Source organism: Theropithecus gelada, chromosome 4 (genome assembly GCF_003255815.1).
Source record: "Theropithecus gelada isolate Dixy chromosome 4, Tgel_1.0, whole genome shotgun sequence".
In the NCBI taxonomy this organism is placed as follows: domain Eukaryota; kingdom Metazoa; phylum Chordata; class Mammalia; order Primates; family Cercopithecidae; genus Theropithecus; species Theropithecus gelada.
In genome coordinates, this window is record NC_037671.1 from 51,323,427 (window position 1) to 51,339,126 (window position 15,700).

A 15,700-nucleotide genomic window follows, 5' to 3' on the forward strand; every position below is an offset into this window, starting at 1 on the left:
CTAGTCTCTGATAAAACAGACTTTAAACCATCAAAGATCAAAAGAGACAAAGAAGGCCATTACATAATGGTAAAGGGATCAATTCAACAGGAAGAGCTAACTATCCTAAATATATATGCACCCAATACAGGAGCACCCAGATTCATAAAGCAAGTCCTTAGAGACTTACAAAGAGACTTAGACTCCCATACAATAATAATGGGAGACTTCAACACTCCATTGTCAACATTAGACAGATCAACGAGACAGAAAGTTAACAAGGATATCCAGGAATTGAACTCATCTCTGCAGCAAGCAGACCTAATAGACATCTATAGAACTCTCCACCCCAAATCAACAGAATATACATTCTTCTCAGCACCACATCGTACTTATTCCAAAATTGACCACGTAATTGGAAGTAAAGCACTCCTCAGCAAATGTAGAAGAACAGAAATTATAACAAACTGTCTCTCAGACCACAGTGCAATCAAACTAGAACTCAGGACTAAGAAACTCAATCAAAACCGCTCAACTACATGGAAACTGAACAACCTGCTCCTGAATGACTACTGGGTACATCACGAAATGAAGGCAGAAATAAAGATGTTCTTTGAAACCAATGAGAACAAAGATACAACATACCAGAATCTCTGGGACACATTTAAAGCAGTGTGTAGAGGGAAATTTATAGCACTAAATGCTCACAAGAGAAAGCAGGAAAGATCTAAAATTGACACTCTAACATCGCAATTAAAAGAACTAGAGAAGCAAGAGCAAACACATTCGAAAGCTAGCAGAAGGCTAGAAATAACTAAGATCAGAGCAGAACTGAAGGAGATAGAGACACAAAAAACCCTCCAAAAAATCAATGAATCCAGGAGTTGGTTTTTTGAAAAGATCAACAAAATTGACAGACCACTAGCAAGACTAATAAAGAAGAAAAGAGAGAAGAATCAAATCGATGCAATTAAAAATGAAAAAGGGGATATCACCACCGACCCCACAGAAATACAAACTACCATCAGAGAATACTATAAACACCTCTACGCAAATAAACTGGAAAATCTAGAAGAAATGGATAATTTCCTGGACACTTACACTCTTCCAAGACTAAACCAGGAAGAAGTTGAATCCCTGAATAGACCAATAGCAGGCTCTGAAATCGAGGCAACAATTAATAGCCTACCAACCAAAAAAAGTCCAGGACCAGATGGATTCACAGCTGAATTCTACCAGAGGTACAAGGAGGAGTTGGTACCATTCCTTCTGAAACTATTCCAATCAATAGAAAAAGAGGGAATCCTCCCTAACTCATTTTATGAGGCCAACATCATCCTGATACCAAAGCCTGGCAGAGATACAACAAAAAAAGAGAATTTTAGACCAATATCCCTGATGAACATCGATGCAAAAATCCTCAATAAAATACTGGCAAACCGGATTCAGCAACACATCAAAAAGCTTATCCACCATGATCAAGTGGGCTTCATCCCTGGGATGCAAGGCTGGTTCAACATTCGCAAATCAATAAACATAATCCAGCATATAAACAGAACCAAAGACAAGAACCACATGATTATTTCAATAGATGCAGAAAAGGCTTTTGACAAAATTCTGCTGTTTTTTTGACTTTTTAATAAGAGATATCCTGACTGGAGTGAAATGGTATCCTATTGTGGTTTTGATTTGCATTTCTCTGATGATTAGTGATGTGGAACTTTTTTTATATATTTGTGGGCCACTTTTATGTCTTCTTTAGGGAACTGTCTGATTATACCTTTTGCCCATTTTTCAATGGAGGTTTTTTTGTTTGTTTGTTTATTCACTTGTTTAAGTTTCTTATAGATTCTGGGTATTATATGTTTGTCAGGTGTGTAGTTTCCAAATATTGTCTAGCATTCTGTAGGTCGTATGTTTATTCTATTGATCGTTTCTTTTGCTGAGCAGAAGCTTTTAGTTTAGTTAGGTCTCACTTCTCTCTATTTTGGGTTTTTGTTGCAATTGCTTTTAAGGACTTAGTCATAAATTCTCTCCAAGACCAATGTCCAGAATGGTGTTTCCTAAATTTCCTTCTAGAATTCTTAAATTTGAGGTCTTCCTTTTAAATATTTAGTCCTTCTTGAGTTCATTTTTGTATAGGGTGAAATATAGGGGTCCAATTTAAATTTTCTGCAAATGCCTAGCAAGCTATTCCACGACTGTTTATTGAGTAGGGAGTCTCTTCCCCATTGCTTATTTTTTGTCATTTAAAAAAAGTATCTGATAACCTTAGTGTGGTTTCTCTATTCTGTTCCAGTGGTCTGTGTGGCTATTTCTGTACTAGTAACAGGCTGTTTTAGTTACTGTAGCTTTATAGTATAGTTTGAATTCAGGTAATGTGATGCTGTTTTTGTACCAGTACCTGACTCTTTTGGTTACTGTAGCTTTACAGTATAGAGTGAAGTCAGGTAATATGATGCCTCAGATTTTGTTCTTTTTGCTTAAGATTGCTTTGACTATTCAGGCTGATGTGGGGTTCCATGTGGATTTTAGAATAGTGTTTTGTAGTTCTGTGAAAAATGACGCTGGCAGTTTGATAGGAATAGTATTGAATCAGTGGATTGCTTTGGGCAATATAGATATTTTAACAATACTGATTCTTCCAATCCTTGAGCATGGAATGATTTTCTATTTGTTTGTGTCACCAATGATTTATTTTAGTAGTGTATTGCAGTTCTGCTTTTAAAGATCTTTCACCTCCTTAGTTATATATATTCCTAGGTATTTTATTTTTTTTCGGCTATTATAAATGGGATTGCGTTATTGATTTGGCTCTCATCTCTCATTTTTATACATCAACTCTGTTTGTAAAAATGATGCTGATTTTTGTAAATTGATTTTGTAAACTGAAACTTTAATGAAGTTATATTGATCAGTTCCAGCAGCCTTTTGATGGAGTCTTTAGGATTTTCTAGGTACAGAATCATATCATATCTGAAGACAGATAGTTTGAGTTTGCCTTGTCCTTTTTGTATGCCTTTTACTTTTTCTCTTACCTGATTGGTCTTGCTAACACTTCCAGTACTATGTTGAGTAGGTGTGGTAAAAGTTAGCATCAGAAATGCTTTTAGTTTTTGCCCATTCAGTATGATGATGTCTGTGGGGTGATCATAGATGGCTGCTATTTGAGGTATGTTCCTTCAATGCCTAGCGTCTTGAGGATTTTTATCACAAAGGGATGTTGGATTATCTGAATGCTTTTTCTGCATCTATATGGTTTTTGTTTTTATTCTGCTTATGTGGTGAATAACATTTATTGATTTGTGTATGTTGAAATAATGTTACATCACAGGAATAAATAAAACCTGCTTGAATAAAGCCTACATGATCATGGTGAATTAACTTTTTGTTGTGCTTTCCTCTTTGGTTTCCTAGTATTTTGTTGAGGATTTTTGTGTCTGTGTTCATCAGGGATATTGACCTGTAGTATTCTTTTTTCATTATATCTTTGCCAGGTTTTGGTATCAGAGTGATTCTGGCTTTGCAGAATGAGTTAGAGAGGAGAACGAGCCTCCTCCTTTATTTTTTGGAATAGTTTCAGTAGAATTGGTATGAGCTCTTCTTTGTATCTCTGGTAGAATTTGGCTGAGAATCCATGTTGTCTGGGGTTATTGGTAGATTTCTTATTATTAGTTCAATTTCAAAACCCAATTCATCTATGCAAGGTTTCAAATTCTTCCTATTGAACCTTGGGAGATTGTGTGCTATTAGGAATTTATCCATTTTCTCTAGATTTTTCTGGTTTGTGTACATAGGGATGTTCATAGTAGTCTCTGATGATCTTTTGTGTTTTCATAAGATCATTTGTAATGTCATCTTTTTCATGTCTGATTGTACTTATTTGTATATTGTAGTGAGTGTCAATCTTGTTTACGCCTTCAAAAAACAAACTTTTGGTTTTGTTGATTCTTTGTATAATTTTGAGGTCTTAATTTCATTCAGTTCTGCTCCAGTTTAGTTATTTTATTTTTCTTCTCCTAGCTTTGGGGTTACTTTGTTCTTATTTTTTCTAATTCCCCTATGTGTGATGTTAGATAATTGAGATTTTTCTAACTTTTTGACATAGGCATTTAATGTTACAAACCTTCCTATTAACACAATTTTTTATACATCCCAGAGATTTTGGCATGTTGTATCTGTTTTCATTTATTTAAATGAATTTTTAAGCTTAATTTCTATGTTAAATTTATTGTTTACTCAAAAGTCATTCTGGAGCAATCTGTTTAATTGTTCGTATAATCGGGTGGTTCTGAGTGATCTTCCTGGTATTGATTTCTATTTTTATTTTACTGTGGTCTGAGAATATGGTTTGTGTGATTTAAATTTTTTTTAATTAAATGAGGCTTGCTTTATGGTCAAGCATTTCATTGATATTGGATTATGTACTGCGGGCAGATGAGAAGAACGTATATTCTGTGTTTGATGAGTGAGATGTTCTGTAGATGTCTAATGCTGACAGAGGGGTGTTGAAGCTCCTCACTATTTTTGTGTGGCCTTCTAAGTCTTTTCATAGGTCTAGAAATACTGCTTGTATAAATCTGGGTGCTGCAATGTTGGGTGCATAATATTTAGGATAGTTAAGTCTTCTTATAGACTAGAGTCCTTTGTCATTATGTAATGCCTTTCTTTGTCTTTTTGTTGTTGTTGGTTTACAGTCTGTTTTATCTGCCATAAGAGTAGTGACCCCTGATGTTTTTGTTTGCTTGTTTGTTTTCTGTTTGTGTGGTAGATCTTTCTCCAATCCACTACTTTTAGCCTAAGAGTGTCAGTATGTGTGAGATGGGTCTCTTGAAGACAGCAGATACATGAGTCATTTTTCTTTTTAATCCAACTTACCATTCTACCCTTTATGTTGGGTGTTTAGAGTATTTACATCCAAATTTAATATTAATATGTGAGGTTTTGATCCTATTATGAAGTTGTTAACTGGTTGCTTTGTAGTTTCTACTGTGTTGTTACTTTACAGAACCTGAGCTAGGTACTTAAGCATGCGTTTCTGGTAGCAAGTATTGTTATTTTGTTTCTGTCTTTAGAATTCCCTTAAGGGTCTCTTGTAAGGCTGACCCAGAAGTAATAAAATTCCTTAGTCCTTGCTTGTGTGGAAAAGATTTTATTTGATTTTTGCTTATAAAGCTTAGTTGGCAGGATATGAAATTATTGGTTGGAATTTCCTTTCTTGAAGAATGCTGAAATATGCTCCCAGTCTTTCCTGACTTGTCAGGTTTCTGCTGAGAAGTCTGCTGTTAGCCTGATGGGATACCCTTTGTATATCATCTGCCCTTTTTCTCTAGCTGGTTTAAGATTTTTTCTTTAATGTTGACCTTGGACAGTCTGGTCAGTATATGCCTCAGTGATGTTTATTTTTATAGAATATTGCAGGTGTCTCTGGATTTCTTGCATCTGGATGTTTACCTCTGTAGCAAAATTAGAAGATTTAAAAAAATTGTTTCCTTAAATGTGTTTTCCAGGGTGTTTGCCCTTGCTCATTCTCTCTTTTGAATGCCAATAAATGTATGTTTGGTTGCTTTATATAATCGGATATTTCTCAGATTTTGTTCAATAAATTTATTTTTTTTAAAATTTTACCTGACTTAGTTCAAAATAAATTTAATGAACAAAGATGGAGATGGCCCTCCTGCACCAGAACCTTCGCACAGGAAGGCTGGGGCACCTCAGGCTGCAAATCCGGGAGGGCTGGTACTCTGAATGCCTGGAGATCTGCCTGGGCATGAAGCAGAGAGGGCCTTGCTACACCACAATCCATGTCCAGAAAGTGTGGGGTGGGCAGCTCATCCTGCTGAATCAGATGAATGGGTTTTCCAAATGCTTGGAAGTCTGCCTCGTTGTGAAGCTGATGACTGCCTTTGTTGATTTTGGTTGACAGTCTATTTTTATCTGATATAAGAATAGAGACCCCTGATCCTGCACCAGGATCTCTGCACAGGAAGGGCAGGCAACTCAGGCTGCTAATCTAAGTGAACAAGTTCTCTGAATGCCTGGAGATGTCCCTGGACATGGGGCATAGGGCCTCCTGCACCAGGATCTCTACATAGAGGGGGTGAGGTGACTGTGACTCAGGCTGCTAAACCAGGAAAGCAGGTACACTGAATGCTTAGAGATCTGCCGGAGCATGTAACAGAGAGGGCCCCCCTGCGCCAGGATCTCTGCAAGGAAAGGGTGGGGCTGGTCAAGCTGCTGATCTAGGTAAGCAGGTGCTCTGAATGCCTAGAGATCTGTCTGGGCATGGAACTGAGAGAGCTCTTCTGTACCACAATTATTTCCATGAAGGGTGGAGCAGCTCTGGTTGCTGGTCCAGGCAAGTGGGTGCTCGAAATACCTGGATTTCTGTCTGGAAGTGGAGTAGAGAGAGCCCCGCTGCACCATGATCTCAGGGGAGCAGCCTGGGGAAACCAGCAAAGGCATACACAGACTGGTTCTAGGTTGCCAAGTTGGCTCTACCTGTAAATTTTCTGCCCAGGAGAAACTGCAGCTGTAGCAGCTCTCCTCCTACCCCAGTCTGTGACAGGGGGAATACAATTCCAGCTCCTACTGCTGAGGCGCTTTCCAAAGTTCTGGCTATGGAGGCCCCTATCCTACCCTTGAGTGGACATTCTAATCTCTGGCCCGAGACAAACATGCTTTTGCAGGCAGAAGAATGGGTTGCCAAAGAATGGGGTCACCAAAGAATGGCTGACTTTGTATTCACCCGGATTAAAAATGGTATCCTGCTCTCAGTCCTGGGTCTGGGTCAGTGTTGCAGTTTTTCCGAATGTCTTTCCATTATACCATCTAAAAGCCTCTTCCCACGCTAGCTCCAGGGCTTGTGAGAAACAAAATGTTCTCCCTCAGCCTGGGTTGCTCGGGACCACAGTGCAAAGGTGAGTCACAGAGAAAGGCTCTCTGCATCTCTTGTGTACTGGGGCTTCACTCCCTTTTGTCAGCCAGATTCCATCACAGAGACTGTTTGCCAGCAATCTCTTTCCCAAAATCTGGGGTGCCCTTCATGATTCTGGTGGATTCCCATATTCCCTCTTGAATTAGTTCAATGTTCTTCTTGGATTTCCTCCTGTCTTTCTGAAGAATCCTGACTAATAAGCTCACAGAGTTTATCTTTATGCACTATCTTGGTATTTCCAAGTGGCAGAGGCATGCTAACGGCCTGTAATCTACCATCAAAGAGACTGCTATTTGAATCAGTGACTGAGTAATGAAGACCCACCTTCCTCCAGTTGGATGGACAGGTACCATCATTGGAGGTACCTGCTGAGGGTCTAGATAGAACAAAAAGGCAGAAGAAAGGCAAATTGACCCTCTCTTTCTTTTCTGGAGCTGAGGCACCCTTCTTTATCTGCCCTTGAACATCAGAACTCCAAACTGTTTGGTCTTTGAACTCAGGACATGGATCAGTAGCCCTGCATCCCTAGTTTTTAGGCATTTGGCCTCAGATCGAGAGTCGTACTATTGACTTCACTGGGTCTTAGGCCTTTGGACTTGAACTGAGCCATACTCTAGGCTTCTCTGATTCTTCAGCTTGCAGATGGCCTGTCATGGAACATCTCATGTGAATATATATGTTAAGAAGAGAGAGAGAACAGCAGATTTATTAGGGGAATTACCTCATATGATTATGGAGACTGAAATGTTCCGTGACATTAATGGGATATATATCCTACTAGTTCTTTCTCTCTGAAGAACCCTGACTAATACATACTCTGTTCTCTAATCTGTATGTATGTATCAATTTACCTGGTAGGGTCTGATTTGAGAAAGAGAATCTATATTTTAGCCACATACCTGTTTCCCATATTCCTTTGTCTTCTAATCACATTAATTCTAAGTTTTAAATGATTGAAAGAAACCTCTACCAACATTCCTTGAATCATTTTACAACTCTACCTCTAGCCATGCTGACAGTGGAGGAGCATATTATAATATGCAGGACAGTAGGCATTGTGAGATGAGGATATGCATTTCCTTTACACTGACCACCAGCCACTCTACTCTTCTACTTCCATGTTGTTTATGGGGAAAGATGTAACAACAGTTATCATTTGCAAGAGTGGGTGCTATTTATTAAAGTATGCAAGGTAAAGCATGCATAAGGATTCATACCATCTTAATATTGCACAATATGTCCTAATTTAAAAACTTGTTTGGGAGGCAAGTTGGCAGTGCTGACAGTGTATGCTTTTTCTTTTTTAATGTTTCTAGAGAGAAGTAAAAATTTGGCTAAATCAAGTGTCAATTATACTACAAAAATCAGATGTTTGTACTATGTAGTTTGATAAATTCTTCCCATGAACATTGGTAGATATGGTGCATAATGAAATATTTGAGCTTTCTTGTTTCTTAAAATATTACTGGGAAATAATATGAGGATATATAAAAGAGTCATCACAGGAAAAAAAGACATTTATTTATTTATTTATTTTTGTCTAAAGGAGTAGCAGTGAACTCAAAGTAAGGGTTATATTTGTTTCCTTCCAATCTTAAGATTTTCTCACTCTAAGGCATGAAAGCACGGATAGTATAAAGTTTGTATGATAAAAGTTGTAAAGGCATTTACTTCATTCTATCTGTCATTATCGTAATGTGTTATCTTGTCTTATTCCTTTGTTGACTATATAAATTAGTATTTATTTAAAAGCTACTTGGTCATATACTCTATGGTAAATTTTTGAAAACATTGTCTCTAGTCTTTAAAATGACTCTGAAAGATACATCGTATCATTTCCATTGTCCAGTTGAAAAAACCACATTCAGAGATGTTGAGCCTGTGTCCAACATCTGAACATCTGAAATAAGGCATCGTGCTGGAATAGGATCCACCGTGCTGGAATAGAAATCCCAATTTCTCTTCCCTCTGTATAGCCTAGACTCTCTTAGATAGATTTCGTTCTCTTCATTTATCTCTAAAGCACCTGGAAAAATGCTCTCTGTATAGCAGGTGGTCAGTGAACATTTATCTTACATGAACTTGGTGGGGAAATGTAGTTATGCAAAAAAGACTTATGGGTTCTGTCATAATAGTTCTCTCCCCGATCAGTTGTAAAAATATATCATTATATCATTGATTGTTTCAATTTCCTCAATTATAAAATGACAATTAAAAGTGATCAGAATTAAGAGATAGCATGTAGTATAAACAACTCTACAGGTAGTGTAAAGCCACTCTATATTCACTCATAATGCCACTTTTCTGGCCAGCTCCAGTACAGCACAGAACCCACCAGGCACACTGACTCATCCTTCTAAACTTCTTCTGTGGGGTACAATTTTTTGTCCATTCTTTTTACATCTGCTCATAGACTGGCAGCTGCAGGGAGTTTTCTGTAACTAGGGGGTTGAAATACAGGGGTTAGATTGAATCTGTTACACAGGCCCCAGCCTAACGTTTGTGTGTGTGTGTTCCAATCTGCACTTTCGGTAATTCCCACAGGCAGCAGCATATCAATGAGTTTAAAACCATCTTCTGTTGATGTTTTTTTGTTTTGTTTTGTTTTGTTTTGTTTTTTAATTATTGGCAAATGTTTCTTATTCAACCCCAGCAGTATTTTCTTCGGCTTGCCAAATATATTACATGGCCTGGGCAATTTTATGGGATAATAGAATCTATGTTCTCTCATTTTGGTTCTATAAAAGCAGCAAGTGGCATGCTTGAGCTATATATTGTATGATGCATGGGGAAGGTCAGGGTCCTATAATCATATTATATAGGAATGGTCTAGATGGTCATCCCCTATGACTAGAATGAAAGACAAGAGTTACAAGGGCAAAGTGACCTACAGGAAATTTGGATTTCTAAATCGCTTGTCAAAATACCTCCAAAAGGTGGTATATCTATTAAGGTAGGCTGAGAATATACTGAGAGAGAAATTTAGCACTTTATATAGTGAAGACCAAGAAAAGCATCAAGCTTCCCAATGCAACCTTGCATGGTGACTTTAAAATTCTTTTCTAGAGGATTAAATGTTTATTGAAAAGACCCTCCTTTTATACAGTCTCATATCTTTTCCTAACCCTGTGCAACTTACGTTCTTGACTGTGAAACAACGTATATGGTTAAAATGTTTTATCTCATAGGGTTGATTTTCAAGATGTGAAACTCTGTTGGTTATTACTGTGCATGTGCTAGAAACCCCAGGGTTTAAGGTAAAAGACTCTAAATTTGAAAAACTGTGGACAATACGAGAAACACAGAGGATGATTTTGCATTTTTTCCACCTTGACAAGTCCACTTTGTAGTTTTCCTCACCTTTGTGTCTGGAATTTTTATACAAATTATGTTTATTTATCAAACATTCCAGGAGGTTGGTTTTTGTTTCTGAACCATGTTCATTTGATTACCCAGGAGGCATATTTTCTTTGAACACTAGTTGGATCCCCTAGTAAAGATACTAGTTTCATTTTCATATTCCTAAAATGTTAAGCTTCAGGGCATTAGGATCATGCAGCCTTTGTGAATCCAATGGTTAAGTTATTTATTCCCATACTATAATTTTTTTTTTAGCTATTGTGGAAGAAAAGTTGTTGCTGAGCTAGTTAAGACAAAATGTTAAATAAAATATAAACAATATTAATTATGATCTACTTATGCTTTCCAGGCAGGGGTGAAAAATGAAATGTGATTTAGAATGTGTTACATAAATGAATGAAATGGGCTCCAGTAATGCAATAAGTAGCTGTAAGACTGTTGAATTGGAGAATGCATGACCTGTCTAACAGTATTAAAAAATATGTGAATAAGCCTGTCTGCCAGACAAACAAAATCCATAGATAAGCTGAGAAATGCAGAAGGGACAGGAGGAAGGATCTCCATTTCTCTCTGTGGAAGGGAATGCTGACATGAGGAAAAATAATCATGGTCAGCATTGACTATGACTTCACTTAAAGCTCTAGGCAGTATGGAACCAGTGAAGATCACATCTAACGGAATAAGGCCTGGGGGATGCAAATGAAGCAATTTATGACCAGTGATTGGTTAAAATTGGCTTGCCGACCCTGTAGTAACATCAATCCAAGTGAGTCCTTTTTTTTTCTCATTATGGAGAAGATGTGAGATAGTGCTTGTTAGTGGTTCAGACCACAAGCTCTAAAGCTTTATTATTTAAGATCAAGGACTCTTTCTGCTTCATGTGAGGTATGAAAACATGGGCATGTTACCAGAACTCACTGCCCTTCAGTTTGCACATCTGTATAATAGGGATAATAATAGTACTTATATCAATGGTTACTTTAAAAATAAAATGACTTTATATACTTAAAAGGGCTGGCACGTAATATTGCACAAACATTTGTTATTACAAAATAATTGTCAAACAACATGCATAACCTCATTCAACTCTAATTGTGACTGGTTTTAGCTTTTTTTTCTACTTACTTGAAGATATACTATAGATTCTATTCTCTAGATTTCAGTAAAGTGGCAAATAAACATATCTTTTATTTCATATAAAGTTACAGATTATTAGAGTCACTAGGAAATTTAAAGAATCCCAATTTCAACTTTGATTTTGTAAGTTAAAGTTATGTCTAGATAGAAAATGCCTTATAGTCATACTGCGTAAAACAAAAAATAGCTACAATTCATGTCTTCTCTGAACAAGCTTGATGATTTTTCTGAGACTCTGTCTGTATTGTATATGAAATTAAACATGTCAATTTATTTCTGACATTAGTGATTAGTGAGCTAAAAATTGTTCCTATATTTTCAATGAAACTAGTTCATATAGAGAGATCTACCACAGTCATGAAATATAGGAGAAAGGTTTTGTGATTTGCTTAGTATCAAGACAGTAATTTCCTCCACTTAACAGCTTACATGTTTTCTCCTTTGTGGAAATAAGTGCCTTTAGATGTGATCCTTTTAAATTCCAGGGCTGTCTGACAGAGAAGGTGAAGGTCCTCTACAACACTGATGCCAGGAAAGCAACCTCGTCTCCTGAGCTTTATATGCAATTGTAAACACATTGTCTTCCTGAAGCCGGAAGGAAGTACGTGTAATAAGAATAAAGCCTTTAATAAAACACAGTTTACCTGGCAGGAGAAGTAGAAATTCAGGTATGAAGAGGAGTAATGTTGTAAGACAATAATTCTCAATCCTAACTACACACCACAATAACCTGGAAAATTCTTAAAACTATTGCTTCTCAAACACCACCACAGAGATTATGATGAATATATTCTAGGGTTATAGCCAAAACAAAAGTATTTTTAAGCTTCCTGATTGACTCTAATGTAAAAATAAGAGTTAAGTACCATGAACCTAAGAGTAATTTTCTGTCTGAACTTCTACTGGAATGGCCCTGTTTCTCATTACCATTGTACACTAGCAATGAACAATCTGAAAAAGAAATCAAGAAAATAATTTTATTTGTATTGGCATCAGAAAGGATAAAATATCTAGAAATAAATGACACCTAAGATGTGAAGGATTTGTATATTAAAAACTACAAAACATTTAATTACTTGCTTAAAGTAATTAAATAAGACACATAGCGACAGAGCGAGACTCCATCTCCAAAAAAAAAAAAAAAAATAAGACACATAAATAGAAAGACATACCAATTTTATGGTTTGGAAGAACTAATATTGTTAAGATGGATATGCTATATGAGTCAATCTGAAGACTCATTGTAATGCCTATCAAGATTTCACCAGCCCTCTTTTTATTGCAGAAATAGGAAATCCAATCCTCAAATTCATGTAAAATTTTCATAGCCAAAAAAATATAGAAAAAGAACAAAGTTGGAGGGCTACAGTTCTCAATTTCAAAACGTACTAAACTACAGTGATCAAAACAGTGAGGAACTGATGTAAAGCTAACTATATAGACCTATAGTATAGAAATTAGAGTCAACGAATAAATTCATGTATCTATGGCCAATTGATTTTTGATAAATGTGCCAATACCATTCAATAGGGAAAAGGATATTCTCTTCAAAAAATGGTGTTCACGTAACTAGCCGACAAGTGCCAAAGAATAAAACTGGAAAGTTACCTTAAAGCATATAGAAAAATTTACTCAAAGTGTATCAAAAACCTAAATGTAAGAATTAAGCTCCTAAAGCTCATAAAAAGAAACATAGAAATAAACCATCACGATCTTGGATTTGACATGGATATTTAGATACAACCTGATAACATATGAACAAAATAAAAAACAGATAAATCAGGCTTCATCAATATTAAAAACTTTTGTGTATCAAAAGATATTATTAAGAAAGTAGAAAAACAACCTAAAAATGAGATAAAATATTAGCAAATCAAGTATCTAATAAGAGTCTAGTATCCAGAATATAGAAAAAATACTTACAAGTCAAGGAGAGAAAGATAAACAGTGCAATTATAAAATAAGCAAATAACTTGAATAGACATTTCTGCAAAGAATATATTTAAATTATCTACAAACACGTTACAAAATGCTCAATATCATTAGTAATTAGAAAAATACACATCAAAACCACAATGTGGTACCACTTCACACACACTAGAGTGGTTTTAAGAAAAAAATAGAATATTTAAAGTGTTGGTGAAGATGAAAAGAAATTTAAACCCTCATACACTGATGACGGAAATATAAAAAGGCTTATGTAGAAAACAGTTTGACATCTCCATCAAAAGTTAAGCATAGAATTACCATAGGGTCCAGCAATTCTACTCATATGTATATACCCCAAAGAATTGAAACGGATACTCAAACAAACATTTTTACATGAATGTTCATAGCAGCACTATTCACAGTATCTGCCATGGACTAAATGTTTGTGTCTTCTGCTCCCAAAATGTATATGCTGAAACCTAACCTCCAATGTGAGGGTAATTTGACGTGGGGTCTTTGGGAAGTAATTAGGTCATGAGAATGGAGCCCTCATGAAAATGATTAGTACCTTATAAAGGTCTGAAGAGACCACAGATGTTCCCTTTAACCACACTGAGGACATAGTTTGAAGGTGCCATCTATGAACCAAGAAAGTGGACCCTCACCAGACACTGAACTTCCTGGAGGCTTGATCTTGAACTCCCCAGTCTCCAAGAGTGTAAGAAATAAACTTATGTTAATTATAAGCTATCTAGTTTATGGTATTTTGTTATAGCAGCCCTAAAGGACTAAGAAAATAGTTCAAAGCTGGAAGCAACCTAATTTCCATTAATTGATCAATAAATACACAAAATGTGACTGATGCGTTCAATGAAATATTATTTGGTCATAAAAGGAGTGAATTTTTTTCGGCTGGGCACGGTGGCTCACGTCTATAATCCCAGCACTTTGGGAGGCCGAGGCGGGCGGATCACGAGGTCAGGAGATGAAGACCATCCTGGCTGACACAGTGAAACCCCATCTCTAGCAAAAATACAAAAAGTTAGCCGGGCGTCGTGGCGGGCGCCTGTGGTTCCAGCTACTCGGGAGAATGAGGCAGGAGAATGGCGTGAACCCGGGAGGTGGAAGTTGCAGTGAGCTGAGATTGCGCCACTGTACTCCAGCCTGGACGACAGAGCAAGACTCTGTCTCAAAAAACAAACAAACAAACAAAAAACCGGGGAATGAGGTACTGATACATGTAACAATGTAGATGGACCTCAAACCCATTATGCTAAAGGAAAGATACAAGACACAAAATGGCACATATTTTATGATTCTATTTATATAAAATACTCAGAATAGGCAAAGCAGATTCATTGCAGGGGATGGAGAAATGATGCGTGACTGCTTAATGGATACAGGGCATACTTTTTGAGGGTGAGAGGAGGGATAAAAATAATTTGCAACTTTATAGAAGTGGTGGTTGCATAACATTGTGAATGTAGTAAATAACACATTCTATACTTTTAAAATTATGTATGTGAATTTTGTTATGTGGATGTCACTTCAATGAAAAATAAAAAGAAATAGAGATAATAGAAATTGGTGCTTGCACAAGTAAAAGTGTAGTGCATGCACCCATCAACCAGACTAGAAACCTCAAGATTCACAAGGCATTAGTAAGAATACACAGAAAGTTGTTGCCTCAGAAGTGGGGAATAATAAACCTTATAATTAATACTTCTGTATTGCTATTTAACAAAGCAAAACCCAAATGGCATAAATTGTTTCTGAGTAATTTAATTGCAGTTTAGAGTAAAGCTCAAGAATACTTACAGGGATCTAAATAGATACAACACTCAACAAAGATAAAATTAACAATGTCTAGAATTCACTAAAAAATTACCAGCCATGAAAAGAAAGCATGACCGTTATGGAGGAAAAAAATAAAATTAATCAAAACCAATGCAGACTGGCACAAATGCTAGAAATAGCAGATAGAATTAAAAGGCTCTATTATTATTATTATGTTAGAATGAAGAGCAATTTTAGATTAGATTTTAGATTAGATATCTAAATATATTTTAATTCTAACAATATAATTGCATATTATAACAGAATATGTCAGAATATGTGAAATAATTGTGTATTCTAACAAAATATGTTAGAATGTGCAATGTTATAATATGCAATTATGTTAGAATTAAAAGCTATAACTATGTTTTATATGATCAAAGAATTAAGTAGATATAAGAAAGGATATAAGAAAAATGTTCAATTAAACTCCTAGAGATAAAAGTGATCATCTCTAGAAGACTGAGATAAAAAATGCACTAGGCGAAATTAATGGAAAATTAGTTATTGCAGAGAAACATA